Source organism: Oryctolagus cuniculus, chromosome 19 (genome assembly GCF_051225735.1).
Source record: "Oryctolagus cuniculus isolate XC-2025 breed Fujian yellow rabbit chromosome 19, ASM5122573v1, whole genome shotgun sequence".
In the NCBI taxonomy this organism is placed as follows: Eukaryota; Metazoa; Chordata; class Mammalia; order Lagomorpha; family Leporidae; genus Oryctolagus; species Oryctolagus cuniculus.
Genome location: NC_142885.1, coordinates 2,645,933 through 2,665,540, shown reverse-complemented (window position 1 = coordinate 2,665,540; position 19,608 = coordinate 2,645,933). Strand labels below are relative to the sequence as shown.

At 49.4% G+C, this 19,608-nt stretch overlaps 1 pseudogene; it reads left to right on the top strand.

Moving 5' to 3' along the window:
* The first annotated feature begins 17,454 nt into the window (after nucleotides 1-17,454).
* LOC149120299 (small ribosomal subunit protein eS6 pseudogene) lies at nucleotides 17,455-18,211 on the top strand (annotated as a pseudogene).
* The last annotated feature ends 1,397 nt before the right edge of the window (nucleotides 18,212-19,608 follow it).

Here is a 19,608-nt window from a genome sequence, read left to right as displayed (position 1 = left end):
ATTTATCACTGACCCAGGTCCAAATCACCAAGAAGCCAGACAGAGATGGAACATCCCCCAGAAACTCTCCCTCCACACCCTATTTTCTACAACACATGGTTTAATGTCTATCCACAGCAATGGACTGAGATATGTTAATTCAAGTTGTGATGTTTATAAAAAGCAAAGGAAAAAGCAGTCTGAAAATCAGAAACCAGCACAGTGCTCTGATGTGCTTATGCTTTATACTGCAGAACTATTACTAGGCGTCATCTGAGCGGCTTCTCATGGCCACTCTGGAAACACAACTAATGGGAACTTGTGCTATTAAAACCATGCTTACACCAGAGAGGTGGGGAAATAAATAAAATCAAGCAAATGAAGGGAAAAAGGAAACTACCTCAAGATTATCTGTCTCGGCCAGCGCCACGGCTCACTAGGCTAATCCTCTGCCTAGTGGCGCCGGCACACTGGGTTCTAGTCCCAGTTGGGGTGCCGGATTCTGTCCTGGTTGCCCCTCTTCCAGGCCAGCTCTCTTCTGTGGCCAGGGAGTGCAGTGGAGGATGGCCCAGGTGCTTGGGCCCTGCACCCCATGGGAGACCAGGAGAAGCACCTGGCTCCTGGCTCCTGCCATCGGATCAGCGCGGTGCACCGTTCACGGCGGCCATTGGAGGGTGAACCAACGGCAAAGGAAGAGCTTTCTCTCTGTCTCTCTCTCTCACTGTCCACTCTGCCTGTAAAAAAAAAATTATCTGTCTCTAATGTTAAAACAATCTCCTTAGGTTCACATTAAAATGAGTTTATGCTTTCATCCCTTCATGAATGACAGAGGGATCTTCATATAATGTTTGCAGTCAATAATGCAAAAGGGTTGGTATCCCAAAGAGCAAATGCAAATTCACAGAGAATAAAGAAATGACTGGAAAAATCAAGGATGAATAGATTTATTAATTCATTAACCAAGGCAATGTTTAAAAATAAAACTACTTTGGGCTGACATTGTGGTATAGCAGGTTAAGCTGCCGTCTGTGATGCTGGCATCCAGTATGGGCACAAGTCCAGGACCTGACAGTTTCATCTCCAGTCCAGCTCTGGGATAATTTGCCTGGAAAAACAGTGGCAGACGACCCAAGTGCTTGGTCCCCTGCACACATGCAGGAGACTTGGGAAAGATCTCTGGGCTCCTGACTTTGGCCTGGACCAGTCTGGGCCATTGTAGTCTTTTGGGGACTGGGCCAGTAGATCTAAGACCTCTCTGTCTTTCTCTGTAACTCTCATATAAATTTTAAAATCTTTAAGAAAACTAAAAAAGAAAAAGTCACCTCTAAATCTTGAAATTTACAGTTAATATGCAGTGGAATTTGATCCTTCAACTCTCACAATAAGCAAGCTTCCTGGGTTTTTCAGTGACCACTTTTACATTCAGTGTTGCAAAGCTGACATAGAAACAGGAGCTCACCCCACATGACCTTTCCTAAGGTTCTCCATGGAGATGGGAACTCAGCTTTGCTGCGACATAAATGTGCACGACTGCACTGCTCTGCAGGATGCACCACAAAGGGGAGGACTCTCCACACCTGTCCCGTGGCTGTAGGAACCCAGGGAGTCTCCACTGTGGAGGAAGGCAGTGGAGGGCAGAGCTGGGATCGCCTCTGGGGATCTCAGATTCAGGGAATCCCCTTCCAGGCTTCTCTCACTTCCTACTTATCTCCCAGCGCAGATGTGCACTGTGTCCCCTGCAATCCATGCCCTCAGGGAAAAGATTGCATGCTGGGAAATGAGTGAAGATAAAAGTGGAAGGGAGGCATTTAGGGTCTGTGCCACTTCACACAGGCTCCAGGATATGCATAGACTGGAGAGGCAGGACATGTGCTTCTGATGGTGTCAGAGTACCAGGGAGAGACTTACCCGGTGCCCATATGGGATGCTGGTACTACAGGTTGTGGTTTAACCCACTACACCACAACACTGGCCCCAACTTTTATGTATTTTTACTAGAAAATCGCTCATGGCTTCTAGGTCTCCAGCTCTATGCCATGTTTCTCTTTTCTGACTTTCCTCACAATGGGCCTGGGGTTATGGGTTTTCAGGAAGTAGATCTGAACAGTAATTTATTGCCCATGGTCCTGGACAGTAGACAAAGGTTGAAGCTCTGGAGATTTCTGGTGCAGACCTGCTCTTCACTGATGGGTCTGCAGCTGTGGCCTTGAATGGCGGGACGGTGAAACGGGCTCCCTCAGACTCCTTTTCTCTTTTTCTTTTTAAAATTTTTTTTCGCTTCCTTCCTTCCCTCCCTCCCTCCCTCTCTCTTTCTTGAGCTACAGTGACAGAGGGAGAGACAGATCTTCCATTCCCCAAATGGCAACAATGGTGGGGTGGGCCAAGGTGAAGCCAGGAGCCTGGAACTCCCCCAGTGTCGTTCATGGGCGTGACACGGGTGCAAGACTCTGGCCGCCACCCAAGGCTTTCCCAGGCACATCAGCGGGGAACTGGATTGGGAGTGCAGTAGACTTGATCTAAGCAGCGCCCACAGGGAATGCCGGCATTGCAGGCAGCCACTTAAGCCGCTGTGCCGCAACGCCTGACGCCCGAAGCCTCTGTTGGCCCTGTAAGAAGGACGGTGCACTGCTCGTGTGCATTCCACTTTCATTCCGGCCTGTGGATTCCACACAAGCGCCGTCTCCCACCACGCGTCGTGAGTGTCCACGCATCTGTGACAGATGTCCTGTCGTGCTCTGCACTCCATACTCTAGGGCTCCAAAGTTCTGAGTATAACGGGGGAGGGGGTGCCCGCGGGGAGCGCTGGGAGATGGGGTCTGAGGATGGACGCCCCGCTGCCTTCATGGAATCGCGGTCTTCTGACGCGCGGTGCCGGCGGAGATCACTGGGAGATGGAGTCTGAGGCAGGCGCCCACGGGGCTCTGGGAGATGGAGTCTGAGTCCAGAGCCCGTGAGGTGTTCTGGGAGACGCGGTCCTCTGACGCAGGATGCCCGTGGGGACCACTGGGAGGTGTAGTCTGTGGCGAACGGCTGCGAGTCCTGTGCCGAGTCCTAGAAGGCACTAGAGGGCGCGCGAGCCTGCCTTTTCTGGCTGTAGCCATCAAGGGTGTGAGAAGTGCGCCAGGGGGCGCGCGAGCCTGGCTCTTCTGGCTGTAGCCATCAAGGGTGTGAGAAGTGCGCCAGGTTCCCAGCAAGGATGAAATCTCAGATCTGCACTCTGTAAAATGCTTCCAGTCTCTGGCTGACAGGTCTTCAGAGTGCTGGACACAGAAAGGTCTGGAGGGACAGGGGAAGAAATTCCACCTAAAGCACAAGATATCTACCAATAAGATATCCATGGCTGGCGCCGTGGCTCACTAGGCTAATCCTCCACCTGTGGCACTGGCACCCCGGGTTCTAGTCCTGGTTGGGGCACTGGGTACTAGTCCCAGTTGCTCCTCTTCCAGTCCAGCTCTCTGCTGTGGCCTGGGAAGTCAGTGGAGGATGGCCCAAGTGCTTGGGCCCTGCACCTGCATGGGAGACCAGGAGGAGGTGCCTGGCTCCTGGCTTAGGATCGGCGCAGCGCTGGCCGTAGCGGCCATTTGTGGGGTGAACCAACGGAAGGAAGACCTTTCTCTCTGTCTCTCTCTCTCACTAACTCTGTCTGTCAAAAGAAAAAAAAATGGTGGCCACTGAAACTAGTATGAGGCCTGGACAGTGACCTGTAATACTGATTTTTAGGTCCACATGATGACCTGTAATATGGTGTGATATCTGATCTCTGAAACTAACTTGATGTTCCCTGTGTGGCTTCCAGTATTACTCTATCATGTCTGCATAGTGACATCCTACAAGGTTGATTGGTTTGGCAGGTGGCTGCACTGGACTTGGTGGGCTTACTGTGTTAAATAAAGTTGGATGGTCTCTGTTTTTCCTGCATGGTGTTGACATGATTGTTTTCAAAAGCAATTTCCTTCTCAAATCTACAGGGAGGGTGGGACAGTGCTGAATGCAAGTTCTTATTGCAACTGCTACTGTTTCTTTTAAAAGATTTTAGCAATGGGCCAGGTGTAGTGGCATAGTGGGTAAAACCGCTGCCTGTAGTGCCAGCATCCCATATAGGCGCCGGTTTGAGACCTGGCTGCTCCACTTCAATCCAGCTCTCTGCTACAGCCTAGGAAAGCAGTAGAAGATGCGGATGGAAGACCTCTCTGTCTCTGCCTCCTTCCCTCTCTGTGTAACTCTTTCAAATAAATAATCTTTAAAAAAAGATTTTAGCTGTTTATAGATACACATTCTGATATTCCTGTTTTTAAAAGATTTATTTATTTATTTATTTATTTGAAAGGCAGAGAGAGAGAGAGAGAGAGAGTTTTCAATCTGCTGGTTCACTCCCCAGATGGCTACAATGGCTGGAGCTGAGTCTATCTGAAGCCAGGAGCCAGGAGCTTCCTCCAGGTCTCCCACATGAGTGTGAGGGCCCAAGGACTTGGGTTATCTTCTACTGCTTCCCCAGGCCATAATTGAGAACTGGATCAAAAGTGGAGCATCCAAGACTCGAACGGGCGCCCGTATGGGATGCCAGCACTGCAGGCGGCAGCTTTACCTGCTACACCACAGTGCTGCCCCCCTTTTTTTAAAAGAGACTTATTTATTTATTTGAAAGGCAGAAATACACACACACACACACACACACAGAGAGAGAGAGAGAGAGAGAGGTCTTCCATCCACTGGTTCACTCCCCAGTGGGCTGCAAGGGCTGGAGCTGTGCTGATCTGAAGCCAGGAGCCAGAAGCTTATTCTGGATCTCCCATGTGGGTACAGGGGCCCAAGGACTTGGGCCATCCTTCAGTGCTTTTCCAGGCCACAGCAGAGAGCTGGATTGGAAGTGGAGCAGCTGGAACTTGAACTGGAGCCCATATGGGATTCTGGCACTGCAGGCAGCAGCTTTACCTGCTACGCCACAGCACTGGCCCCCTTTCCCTCATGACAACTGTTGTCATAATTTCTTTTTTTAAGATTTATGTATTTGTCTTGTTTTCACATTTGAGTATTTCTTAAGCAGCTAAGTTAGATAATTAATTAAAATTTATAGATATTCTAGTTTTCTGTGGTTACCCTAAGGACTTATAACCACATAAGTATAGGGTAGAGAATTATTATTGTGTTTATCTTCAGAGTATAAAACTGTATACAAGAACTTGATTTAGACATCAGTGAACTTGACCTGAGTTCGGAAAAGCCATATTTCAGATAGGTGAGATCTCACTGCCAGATTAACTATAGGGTAAAAAGTAGCATAAGAAGGGACTGGGATCAAGGATGGATTAGTCTCACAGTGGGGGAAGTGTTCACTGACATAGCTTGAATGGGGATGGGAAGAATGGAGAGAATAACCACGGATCAGGAAGCACAAATCAAGTTGTCGGGAAGGTGTCCTCCTGATCAATTCACATTCCAACACTTGATTTTGCTTCTTTTTATATTTTTTTGCAGATTTTTTTGAGAGGCAGCGAGACTGACAGACAGAACTCTGATGCACTTGTTCATGCACCAAGCGCCTGCAACAGACAGGCTTCGGCCAGGCCAAAGCCAGAAGCTGGAAGTTCAATCCAGGTCTCGCACACCCAAGTATTGGATCCCTTCTGAGAGTCTGCATTAGCTGGAAGCTGGAATTAGGAGCAGAGACAAGACTTCAACCCAGGCGCTCTGGTATGCAATGCAGGTGTCCCAAGAGGCAGCGTAGCCACTGAACCAAATGCCTATGCTGACGCTGATTTGATACTGTCAACTGATAAACATAATCTTCCAAAGCAATAGCTTCTGTTTTTATTGAATGTAATTACAAAATAGCTTAAATGTCTATCCGTCTTCGGAGTGATATAATTTGAAAATCTTTGGAATTTTTTGAAGATTCGGTTATTTGAGCAATGTCTTCTCACCCAAATCTTGTTTCTTGTGATGTCAACAAGTACTGAACATTATGTAGGATAAAAAGTGTTGATAGAAATATTTATAGAGTCTGTGTACAAGGGGGCTTCAAAAATTATGGAAAAATAAAATTAAGATATGTATCTTTTGATGCAAAACTGTTTCAACTCCATGCATAGTTTTTTCAAAATATGCACTTTCTATGAATTTTTGAAGACCCCCTCATATTTTTAAGTCAGTAGCTTTAGAGTTCTTTTGAAGCATAAAGTTCTCCATTTTGAATAATGTAGAATTAATATTTTCTGATTCTTATGCAGGAAATCAGCTACATTTGTTGCTGTGGATTCATTCTGAGGGGAGGAGCATGGTGGGGGCAAGAGGCGTGGAGTCACCACACAGACCCCGGGAATCAGGTGAAAGCAGGCCAGAGGTGAGCAGCCCACAGACTCATCTATTTCAGTTGCTACAGCAGCTTAAATAGCCAAGAAAGCCTATCTGGTTAAGGGGTGGTTTATGCCCTAACCAATCACAGCCTGTTGCCAGGAAGTATCCAAAGCCATCCAATCACAGCCTGTTGCCAGTCATGCTCTGTTGCCGGGGGGTTCCCAGGGGGTTTCCTAAGCCACTCCTGAGTAACTGGCGCTTGCTTGCCATTGGCCATTTTGGCATGGCTTTCTCATTCCACCACACATGAACATCTTTCAACTATAATTTGTCTGAGAAACTGTTTTTAAAACATATCCTTCATAAAATTTAAATGAAAATTAGTAGGAGTTTATGGGTAATCTACTATATAACTTAGTGTGCAGGCTATAGCCAAAGCCACTACTGTAAAGGCCAAGTGATTTGACTTGGCCCCTGGTTTGATCTTGGGCTACTCTGGCTGCAAAGTCACTGCTCTCTCAGAATGCTATGAAGTTAGAAAATGCTAGGTGGGGGTGCTGGCATCATGGTGTAGCAGGTAAAGCTACTGCCAGCAGTGCCGGCATCCCATTTGGGTGACGTTTGAGTCCAGGCTGCTCCACTTCCAATCCAGCTCTTTGCTATGGCCTTGGAAAGCAGTAGAAGATGGTCCAAGTCTTTGGAGCCCTGCACCCATGTGGGAGACTCAGAAGAAGCTCCTGGCTCCTGGCTTCAGATTGATGCAGCTTCAGCCATGGCAGCCAATTGGGGAATGAACCAGTGGATGGAAGACCTCTGCCTCTCTGCCTCTCCTTCTCTCTCTGTGTTATTTTCAAAAAATAAATAAATAAAAAGAAAATGCTAGGTGGGAAAACATGAAAAATGACTACATATCAGGCACTAAGATCAGAGAACACCATTTCAAGACAAACCTCAAAAGCAAGTAATCAACTCTTTCTAAGAAAACAGAGCTTGTGAAGGTTCCTCTGGCATTTTTGCAAAGGAATACAGAGTTTAAAATAAAGGCGTGCATAAATAAGCTTTAGGAAGATAAGCTAACAAGTTTTCCTTCAAAAGAATCTGCTGAAGCCAAGAAAATGGTCATATTAGAAACAGATTATTTGAGAGGATAGTTGACACCTGTATTTTCCTAAGAAAGTCAATCATTAGAGATGAAATGGTCAAATATCAGAGAAAGTAAGACTGTGTGGTGATAGAAATAAATACTAAAGTGCGCTTTAGACTCAGAGCTTCTACACAGAACAAACAAATAGTTAACAGTGGGTCTGGGGGCTTACGATGGCCCCCACACAATCCAGTGAATGTAACTGTTGTGCAGGACAGAGTAGTGGTCTCAACATGGGAGTCAAAGGGTTTCCTCTGATCTCTCCAGAGAGTGCAGACAGCACACTGCCAGAGTGAGGTGTTCAGTTGGGAAGAAAGTTCTATGGACAGTTTGTGGGACCGGTGCTGTGGCACAGCACTGTGGCCTGAAGCACTGGCATCCCATATGGGTGCTGGTTCAAAACCTGGCTGCTCCACTTCCAATCCAGCTCTCTGCTATGGCCTGGGAAAGCAGTGGAATATGGCCCAAGTCCTTGGGTCCCTGCACCCACATGCGAGTCATGGAGGAAGCTCCTGGTTCCTGGCTTCAGATTGGCACAGCTCTGGCTGTTGTGGCCAATTGGGGAATGAGCCATCAGATGGAAGACCTCTCTCCCCCTCTCTCTGCCTCTCCTCTCCATGTGTAACTCTGACTTTCAAATAAATGAATAAATCTTTTAAAAAGAGGGCAGTTGGTTTAGTTCCTTGTCATTACACACACATATAAATGCTATTTGAAATCTCCCTGCCCATCCAACAAAATCCCACAAACATGAACACAGGCACACATATGTCACATACCCTAGCCCACACTTGAATAGGCCTGAGCCACACAAATGGACACACCACAGTGCACATCTAACACACACACACATACATGTGCATAGTATTTGATGTGAGTGGGTATACACAAACATGTATTTCATAAAGGTACACACACACTCATACACTTAACCCTCACACACTTACATAGTACACACAGATGAAGGTACACATGAAGATATACAATAGCAACACTAACAGAGATGTATACATATGTTAGACAAGCACACATATCACAATGCATGCATGTGAACACTAACATATACTCATGCACATATGCACACACAGACACAGATGCACAATCAGAAGGTTCCAGAGAAAGTAAATTTATCTCTACAAGATGTTTGAGAATTTTAAAATGAAGAAAAGGAGACATTAACACAAGAAAGGTGGAATAAACATATTCCCAAGCCCCTGAGAAACAGGGGTGCAGATACTAAAGCCTATGTCTTACTGCTCTCTTGTGGTGGTTCTAAAGAACACCTTTCTGATCACTGAACAGTCTCTCCTTCCTTCCCAAATGTCTAAAAAATAATAAGCCTCTCCAAATGTTTTGGAATCCACTATGAGAAACTGATGATATTTGACAATTATTACAAAACCAATAATGCAGTATCATTTGGTCAGAACTAATTACCTCCTGATGGCCATGTTCTGAATTCAAGGACAACCATATACCAAATGCTTGGGTTGGTTTACATTATTATCCCCTAAGAATTCCCTCACCATATTTGTTATCCATTTGCATTTCTTCTTTAGAGAACTGTCTTCTGAGGTCCTTTCCCCATTTCTTAACTCGACTGGTTGTTTGTTGTTGAGTTTTTTATGTTGCTGATATATTCTGAATGTTAACCCCTTATCAGATGAGTAGCTCACAAGTATTTTTGCACTTTCTGTTGGATGTCTCTTCACTCTACGTTTTCCTTTGACATGCAGAAGCTTCTGAGTTTTGATATAATACCATTTGTCTAGTTTTGCTTTTGTTGTCTATGCCTTGGAGACCTAAACCAAGAAGTCACCATCTACACCAATGTCTTGAAGTGTTTCCCCTATATTATCTCCTAGCAAATTTAGTTGTAGGCCTTAAATTCAGGTCTTTAATGCATCCCCAGTAAGCTTAGGAGCCCCAAAATTATTCAGCTATCTGACGGTAATAAGGTATATAACATGCAATATCTTTTAAGATGATTTATTTACTTTATTTGCAAGATAGAGTTAGAGGAAGAGAGAGAGAGGGAAGAGAGAGAGAGAGAGAGAGAGAGAGAGAGAGAGAGAGAGGTATCTTCTATCTACTTCACTCCCCAGATGGCTGCAATGGCCAAAGCTGGGCCAGACCAAAGCCAGGAGCTGGGAGCTTCTTCCAGGTCTCCCACATGGGTGCAGGGGCCCAAGCACTTCTGCTACTACCCCAGGTACATTAGCAGGGAGCTGAATTGGAAGTGGAGTGGCCAGGACTCAAACTGGCACCTGTATGTGCTGCAAGCACCTCAAGCAGTGGTTTAACCCACTGCACCACAGTACCAGCCCCAAAATGCAATCTTATTGTAAATACATCCTTAAGATGAACATTTTCAGAGAAAGAAAACAACTAGGAAAAATATTTTAATTTGGTGCAATTGCAGCATACCACACAATGAAAAATGGCTCTCAGATGAAAGGCAATCTTCCCTCATCAAAGCACAGACAAACCAAAGAGAAATTGTTTGTTGATATTTCTCATTTCTAAAGTAAGTGCACTCTGAAGTCCCTTGTATGTTGATTTTCTACCAGTGTCTCGCATCAATCTCTTTGCATAGTTTGAGCATCGTATGCAATGTTCACATGTGAGACAAAACCTCTGCATCACATGTCTTTGTGAACACTTGACTCTCTTTTCAGCAGGAAGCATAGACTCGTGTGTATACTCTTGTCCATGCTTCTGCCATTCTTTCTTGGGCTCACCCTAACTGGGCATTTACCACCATTCTAGGGACACTTCCTGTATGGTCACTAACAACCATGAGTCCCATAGCGCCATCTCAGCTCCTGTCCTGTCCAACCTGCTGCAGCCCTGGAGCTGGTGCTAAACTCTTGGTTGCCTAATAGTAACTATTGTAAAGGACTCAGCCTAGGTATTATCCATTGTGATCCAATATTGTTGTTTCAAAGTATTTGGTATAGCATTCCTTATGTTTTCCTTTAGGAATTCCCCCTCCCTCAGACCCTTGGAGTGTACTCATAGTCTATTATGACACATGTTCAACCATTGTGTTGCTCTACCATTCCCAAATGAATATCATTCTTTGCAAAACCTGATTATTTTTGCTTTTGAGATTGCCATTGTCCTGGGGATATCACAGAAAACCTGGCCAGGTGGCCCAAAGCATCATGTTCTCTCCCAAGAGGCCCCTTCTTTTCCTACATGCCCCAGACAGGTTCCAAGAGGCCTGACTGCTGGCCTTGGAGCTATCACTGAGATCATATGTGAAGTGGGGGCCAGGATGAGCCCATTCTGGTGTTGAAGGTGCTGACCTTTTGAAAGGATGAAAGAGAGGTTGTTCTGTAGTCACTGAGCTGCAAGGGGCATCTCTACTCCTAGATTCAATTAATCCATAGCCTGGGGAAAAAAAACAATTTCCTGCATCCTCAGGCCCCCATAGGCAAAAGTCTCTTCTGGCTCAGTCATCCTGCCCTCCCTGTGTACTCTCAGAGCCTCCAGAGGTTTTGTGGGGAGTCTCAGAATATCCTGATGCTTGTCCGTGGTGGTGAGGCAGGCCTGAGAATGGATCTTAGGCACCCAGGGTGTGGGGCTGTGTGAGTGGGCAGAAATGAGTGCAGGCATCCTCAACTCTAGCCAAGTACAAAGCACTAGAGAGAATCCTCTTCCTGGATCCAGGCCTTGGGGACCTCCAGACTGGTCTATGTATCAGTGTGTGCAAAGCTCATGAGTATTCACATGGGGTCCAAACCACCTCATCGTTAGAGAAGTAAGACCAGTAACTGGAACATCTCTTTTTTTTAACTTTTATTTTTATTTTTGACAGGCAGAGTGGACAGTGTGAGAGAGAGACAGAGAGAAAGGTCTTCCTTTGCCGTTGGATCACCCTCCAATGGCCGCCGCGGCAGGCGCGCAGCGGCCGGCGCACCGCGCTGATCCGATGGCAGGAGCCAGGAGCCAGGTGCTTTTCCTGGTCTCCCATGTGGGTGCAGGGCCCAAGCATCTGGGCCATCCTCCACTGCACTCCCTTGGCCATAGCAGAGGGCTGGCCTGGAAGAGGGGTAACCGGGACAGAATCCAGCGCCCTGACCGGGACTAGAACCCGGTGTGCCGGTGCCGCTAGGCAGAGGATTAGCCTAGTGAGCCGCGGCGCCGGCCTGGAACATCTCTTTTATGTGGTGTGGATACCTGTTCATTTGTCAGGCACCCCCCAAGTGGCACCTGGAGACCTGGCTTGGACTGGAAGCTAAGTATGAATTCTTGGTTAACAACATCCAGGTGCAGAATGCAGTTTCTTTCTGAATAAAGGAGAGAAGATAAAATTTGGATGGGGGAATGAAGTAGCAGGGTAAGACCCTTCAAGCTAATCAAGGGTGGGTTATCAGGTAACTAACAGGAGCTACCCTGCAGCTTCTCTCTGGCAGGTATGTTCCTGCAGGGCTCCTGGAGCTGCATCCAGGCCTGGCTGTCCTCAAAGAGGCAACCCTGGGCCAGAGTGCAAATCTCGAGTTTTAATCCACATTCTGAGGCAGCCCCTGCTTCCCCCCGAACTTAATTGTTACTGTGGATTCGTTCTGAGAGGAGGAGCGTGGTGGGGGCAAGAGGTGCGGAGTCACCACACAGATCCCAGGAGTTGGGTGAAAGCGGGTGAGAGGCGAGCAGCCCGCAGACTCATCTATTTCAGTTGGTACAGCAGCTTATATAGTCGAAGCAGCCAATCCAGTCAAGGGGTGGTTTATGCCCTAACCAGTCATATCCCGTTGCCAGGCAGGCTCCATTGCCATGTGGTTTTGGAAGCCATCCAATCACAGCCTGTTGCCAGGCAGGCTCCATTGCCATGTGGTTTCCAAAGCCATCCAATCACAGTCTATTGCCAGGCAGGCTCCGTTGCCAGCAGCCATCTTGGCATGGCCTTCTTGTTCCACCACATTGCCCCCTTTTTGTTTATTTTTGAGCAATGGGAGGCATGATTCTTGGCCATACCATTGTTGACCCCATTTCCATGTGGTCTCCATTCATGGCTGTGCCTGTCTTAGGTTGTCCCCCAGGGGATCTTACCCATCATTGACTAAAAGCGCTCAAAATGGGAGACAATAGGAGTGCTTGCTCTGATGGGGGTAGGAATGAGGAACAATGGTAACCACATGCAGGCTGTGGGCCATTTGATTGGCTGACCAGAGCTAGTGGGGATAGAAAACAGTAGCAGATGTGGCTATGGGCAGTTCCTGAGGGTAGGATGATAGGGCAGCAGCTTGACAATTGGTAGCAGGTGCATCCACTAAGAAGGTGGACTCTGTCTTGTTCAGCTTGTTCTGGTTGACTATCAGTTGCAGGCTTGATGTTTCTGGCTGGTACCCAAATGGGCTGTCCCACATTCTCTGGATAGACACAAGCATATCCTTGGCCCTTGGTCAGCAAAAGCCTTTCTATGGGTGTTGGAATCCAGGGCCTGAATTCCACATCTGCTCCTACATTTAGAGCAAACATGCAGATGGGATGGGGCCTAGCAGCTGCTCTGAGAGCCTGGGGTACCTGGGGACTGCCACAAACATGGGGATCCTCACTGGGTGCGGATGGGATGACCTCACATGGGTTATTGCCTCGAGGTCATCTAAGTTCATCCCATGGATATCTGGGGGGTGTCTGACCAGCATTGCTGCGTTGTCTGCTGACACGTCATTTTCACTGTCAGAGCGCTCTCTCCCTAAGTCATCAACTGATGTCTGTGAGACAGGGACCTGGAGTGACAGGCTCTCATCACTCACAGATTCATTATGTTTGGTCATCTGTGTGGGTTTCTGAGAGGGGGTATCTTTCCCATGTTTGAGTGCTTAAGAGCGGCACGGCACGCCACGCCAACTCTAGCCAAAGGAAAGACACGCACAGCACTGCTGCCATAACAAAACAAATTCCTAGCACCTCAGTGGTTGATGGCATTATGCAGGGGTTCCCTACGTTAGACAGACAGACAGTGGTGTATCAGGTCGTACGTTGTCCTCTGCAGGGACTTCCTTGATTCGTTAGGTCAAGGCTGTATGCCCACACGGTGTCTCCGGAGTGTCAACTCTCTCAAGGGAGGGTAGATGACTTGGTTCTGAATTCTGGGATGATCAGTCCCCTATGTGAATTTGCCAGGTGAACCGAAAGTAAAAGGAGGAGCTGAGAAGCAGCATTAGGTTTCTGGGCAGTGTGTGCTTAACCTGGGGTCACTTAGACCGAGGACAAGGACAAGGAAAGGGGCGTAGGAGGGGGTTCTGTGCTCACCCTCACAGAACCGAATAGCACACAAAACACCAAGGGGCCTACTTGCTGAAATCAAGGGGGGACCTCGCCGAGTCCGACACACTGTCTCTCAGTCACGTTGGTGCCAGATGTTGCTATGGATTCATTCTGAGAGGAGGAGTGTGGTGGGGGCAAGAGGCGCAGAGTCACCACACAGATGCCGGGAGTCAGGTGAAAGCAGGCCAGAGGTGAGCAGCCAGCAGACTTGTCTATTTCAGTTGGTGCAGCAGTTTATATAGCCAAGGCAGCCATTCTTGTCAAGGGGCGGTTTATGCCCTGACCTATCACAGCCTGTTGCCAGGCAGACTCCATTGCCAGGTGGTTTCCCAGGGAGTTTCTGAGGCAATTCCTGAGTAACTGATGCTTTCTTGCCAGCAGCCATCTTGGCATGGCCTTCTCATTATACCACATGATCCCTTGAGGGTGCAGGGGCCCCAACATGGTGCCAGTGCCCCCCAACCCATGAGGGTGCCAGCATCCCCAGCCCCATGAGTGTGCCTGAACTACCAACCCCATGAGGGTGGCTGCTGCCCCTGACCCTGTGAGGATGGCTGCTGCCCGACCTGGTGAGGGTGGCTGTGGCCACCGACCCTGTGATAGTGCCCATGCCCCCGACCCGTGAGGGTGCCTCTGTCCCCCGACCCATGAGGTTGCCAGCACCTGCCAACCCCTGTGGTGCCAATGTCCTCCATCCCCCATGAGGATTTCTGAGCCCACCCAATGCGGAGAGGTTGTCTATGTGCCCCCCCACACACAGTGGCATCATGGCTACCCCCAGCCCTCCCCCACCCCAACCACAGCCCACAGGTGGGCCTTCCTCAGTCTTCCTGAGCAGACAAAACTCCGGGAGGCTCCCGAGCTGTCTTTCAGAATCCCTCTCAGTGGCCCCTGAGGAGCATCAGCCAAGGTAGGTACCTGCCACTCTCCCTGCCTCAGGACTGCATCTGCCCCACTGCACCAGCCCCACACTGGGGGGTGCCCCTGGGATCTCAGGGCCAGGCCCTTCCCTTTCCCTACTGCAGCTCCAGACTCCCTCGTTCCTATTTCTGTCCTTGGGCCAGCTGGCTCTCTCCTCTCCCTTCCCAGGCAGCCTCGGGACTCAGTGTCGCTGCCCAGGGCCTCCGTGGCTGAGCCTGGGGGTTCTCGGGACAGGATCCGCACCACTGGCAGATGTGGGTGCCCTCTGGAGCTGCCAGAGAGGCCAGAGAGCTTGTGGTTGATGGTGTAGGGGCTGGAAACTTGGGGGATGTTGTTGTGGGACAGCCAGAGGCCTTTGAACTTCCTCCTGGGCGTGCCACACCTGCCCCAATTGGAGCTGTGCTGCTGGGGGCAGGGTGGTATCCTGCCCCCAGCCTGGGAGCCCCAGCACAGGCCAGGGTGACAGGCCAGGGGTCACCTCGTCCCTTGGGTGTGCAGTTGAGCAGTGGCCGGGGGTGAAGCCTTCGGTTGCTTGATGACCTCAAAGCCTGAGAATCCTCTGTACCCATCAGCCCAGGCGAGGCAGGGACTCACAGCCTCCTGCCTCCCACCTGGGCATTGTCACACCTGCTACTGGCTGAAGGCGGGATCCTCAGCCCCGGATGAAGCCCCGTAGCCAGGGCAGGTCAGCTACTCTGAGTTCCGCCTGGCTGGGACACAGAGTTGGCCCAGGGCCCCACCTGCCACTCTTCGCTGGCCTCTGACTCTCCCTCTTCTGCTTTTCCCCAGCAGGGAGGACCCAGATTCACCTCCACGACCTGCAGCCCCCCGACCAGCTGAGGCTCCCCTCTTAGATTTGTGAGTTTGTGGCCCCCTGCCCGCCCTGCCTCTCCAGTGTCCCCTTTGAGGATGCTGGGCTTTTTGAGTACCCGAGGGGCCTCCGGCACCCCCTCCAGCCGTCCATTTTAGCTGTGTGCTCCTGGTTCAAGCAGGGTACTTCCTCCTGTCTTTCTCCATCAGGCCTGCTGGCTGCCACATGGGCCTCCCAGGCTAGTGCTGGCCATGGCCAGTGGGTCCAAAGGCAGGGCCGTCAGGGAGGAGGGAAGTCTGAGAGGGCTAGGCTTGTGTCAGGACTGTGGCTGTGCTGCCTGGGTGGTGAGTGAGAGGTGGCGTGAGTGGCAGGGGAGGCCCTCTCCAGCCTCCACCCTGACTCCCCGGAAACTCTGGTCACCCACTCCAGCTCCTCCTCCCATCTTCCTTCTCCTTCCTGTCTATGGCCTTTTCCAGAAAGCTCACCCACATGCCCACCTCCTGCTGCTTCCCACCTCCGCCCTGCCCACCAGTGCCGTGGCCTGGCTGCTCTTTCCTTACCACCTGTCTCCCTCCTCTCTCTCCACTGTTCTCTCTGCTCTCTCTCCCACTGCCAGCTGATTGGGTCAGGCAAGACCATCCTGTCCTGAGAGCCCCAGGCCCCCCTTTGACATCTAACCAGATCATTTCTCTTCCTCGGAGACCTCCCTTTGCCAGTCTGTCCAGAGAGCTGTTCTGTGACTTGACAGTGGCCCCTCAGCCTCAAAGCCTCCCCTTCATCTGTGACTTTCTGTTGTGTGGTGAGCTCACACCTCCAGGCATGACCTTGGTGAAAATTTGTGCCCCTCTGTGGTCCTGCTCCTGCCCTGTTCTATAAATATCTATAAATACTCATAAATACACACACACACACACACACACACACACGACAGTGCTCCTGGAGTCACAGTGTAATAAGACCAGCCTGGAAGAGGCCTCTTCACCCCACTGAATGCTCAGTACAGCACAGCACAGCAGGCTGCCCACTGCTGGCAGGCCCTGCTGCCCTGTGCAGTGCCCACCCGCAGCACAGCAGACCCTGGGCCCTAGGATGATGCTGCCCCTGGTCCAGAAGTGACCCTTGCCCAAGATGCCCTGGCCCAGGTGCCCCTGCCTGGCAATGACCCTCACACAGATGCTCTCCTCGCCCAGATGCCTTCTCCCATGATGCCCCCTGGCCCTAAGTGAACCTCACCCAGACTGCCCTTACCCATGATACCCCTGCCCCAGGATTGACCCTTGCCCTTGCCTTGGTGCCTCCACCCAGCAATGCCCCTCACCCAGATGCACTCCTCACCCAGATGCCATCCCTGAAATTGACCTCACCTGAAGATGACCCTGGCCCAGAAGTGACCCTTGCCCGAAGATGCCCTTGCATGGAAGCCCCTGCCAGCAATGACCCTCACCCAGATGCCCTTTCCTGAAAATGACTTCGCCTGAAGATGCCCCTGGCCCAGAAATGACCCTAACAGAGGCAGAGAGAGGTCTTCTATCTGCTGGTTCACTCCCCAGTTGGCCATAATGGCTGAAGCAGTGCTGATCCAAAGCAGGAGCCTCTTCCAGGTCTCCCACGTGGGTAAAGGGGCCCAAGGATTTGGGCCATCTTCCACTGCCTTCCCAGGCCACAGCAGAGAGCCGGGTCAGAAGTGGAGCGGCTAGGACTTGAACCTGCACCCTTACAGGATGCCCGCAATGCAGACTGGGGCTTTAACCTGCTGTGCCACAGCACCAGCCCCCACAACAGTATTTTTTCCTTCATACTACCTGAACTCTTAGTGTAGAGTTACCCTTAGGAGTATAAAGTAAACTAAAAATAGATTTTTGTAAAAATTAATGGAAATAGGAGAGGGAGGAGGAAGAAGGGTTGGAGCGTGGGTGGGAGGGAGGGAAGGATGGGGAATATCACTATGTTCCTAGATCTGTATATAGGAAATACATGAAACTTGTATACCTTAAATAAAATTTAGCCTCCGAAGTGGCCAGCTGCTTCAAAATGAAGCTGAATACCTCCTTCCCAGCCACTGGCTGCCAGAAACTCATCCAAGTGGACGATGAACGTAAACTTCGTACTTTCTATGAGAAGTGTATGGACACAGAAGTTGCTGCCGACACCCTGGGTGAAGAATGGAAGGGTTATGTGGTCCAGATCAGTGGTGGGAATGACAAACAAGGTTTTCCCATGAAGCAAGGTGTCTTGACCCATGGGCGGGTTCACCTTCTGCTGAATAAGGGGCATTCCTGTTACTGACCAAGGAGAACTGGAGAAAGAAAGCTCAAATCAGTTCGGGGCTGCATTGTTGATGCCAATTTGAGTGTTCTCAACTTGGTCATTGTAAAAAAAAAAGAGAGAGAGAGAGAAATATTCCTGGATTGACAGATACCACGGTGCCTCGTCGCCTGGGTCCTAAAAGAGCCAGCAGAATTCATAAGCTTTTCAGTTTCTCTAAAGAAGGTGATGTATGCCAGTATGTTGTAAGAAAAGCCCTTAAACAGGGTAAGAAACCTAGGACCAAAGCACCCAAGATTCAGCGTCTAGTTACTCCACGTGTCCTGCGACACAGACGCCGGTGAATTGCTCTGAAGAAACAGTGTACTAAGGAGAACAAAGCGGAGGCTGCAGAATATGCTAAACTCTCAGCCAAGAGAATGGAGGAGGCCAAAGAAAAATGCCAGGAACGGATTGCCGGGAGATGTGGGCTGTGTTCTCTGAGAGCGTCTACTGCTAAATCTGAGTCCAGTCAAAACTAAGGTTTAATAACAACAAATGAATAAGATTGTGTTTCAGACCTCAAAAAATAAAAATAAATACAAATTTTGTTCACCTTTTCAAAAAACCTGATCCACTCATTGTTGGGGAATGGGACAGCCTGGCCAGCTGTGCCCCTCCCGACATGTACAAGCACAAGAAGTTTAGTGCTGGGCTTTTTCCACCCTGCCCGTTGCTAACCACAAGATCCTGTTTTGACTTTAAGCATCCTGTTACTGCATGTTTCCCACATTTACTAAGTTTTGCTTCTTACTGATTTGGTAACATGTTTTCCGTGAATCATATATAAACAGATGGACGGTGGGAGGGGGATATATAAGAGGGTTGGAGGAGGCGAAGACAGTGGGCGTTCGAGACATGTAACCCGAGTCTGCTAAAAAATAAAGTGGAAGCTGAAAAGCCGATAAACGCGTCTGGTGTCTCCGAGGTCTCGCCAGCATTAACCTATCTGGAAGGTGCACGCCTGCAACTGGTGCCGTGACTCAGATCGCTGCGACGCGGAAAGAAGGTAAGAAAAAAAAAGTCTATAGACGGGAGTCTAGGGGAAAAAGTCTAGGAATACCGCGGTACAATGGGGAACACACAGTCCACCACGAAAATGCACCTATTGATTAGCTGCCTTTTAAAGGCAATGGGGATGCCCGTAAAGAGTGTAGCTGTGTGCAATTTTACTAGGATACTATATAAAACTTGTCCTTGGTTTGTTGAAGAAGGAGATTTATCACAGGTTCGGTGGAGACGGGTGGGACGTGAATTGCGAAACGCTGGAGTCGAGGAGGGAGTGATCCACTTGTGGTAGCTGATAGATACTGCCTTACAGTCAGAGGATGACCAGGTCGGGGAACTCTTAGATGAAGGCTCTGAACTACTGGAGGAGCTCAGCGAAGACTCCCATGATAGTAGCGAAAAAAGAGACAATATAAAGGAACAAAGGATGGAAGCAAGCGGAGGAGCCCGACCAAAAGTGAAACATCCGCAGACGCTGGAATTGCCTCCACTTTACCCGGAGTTGCCCTTAATGCCCTCCGCTCCTCCTTATGAACTGCCCCCTCATCCTATGCGCTGTTGCTGTTTTGCCGGCAATGCTTCAAGTGAGATGAGGCCCATAGTTCTAGAGTCTGGGCCGGAGAAACAGACTAGAAGGCAAATACTTGAAAACGAAAGTGCTCGTAATGACGATGAAGCTGCTTTTCTTATAAATACTGGGGAATCAACTCCCCACCCACCATGGCACCTGAAACCAAATTGGGCAGAGTTCTTTAACCCCCATCAGATCTTTCCAGTGACCGAAGACTGCCAAGGAAATCGCGGGTGGACTCCGGTCAACTTTACAGCATTAAAAGAGCTGCAAAAGCAGTGACTCTCTACGGGCCACATG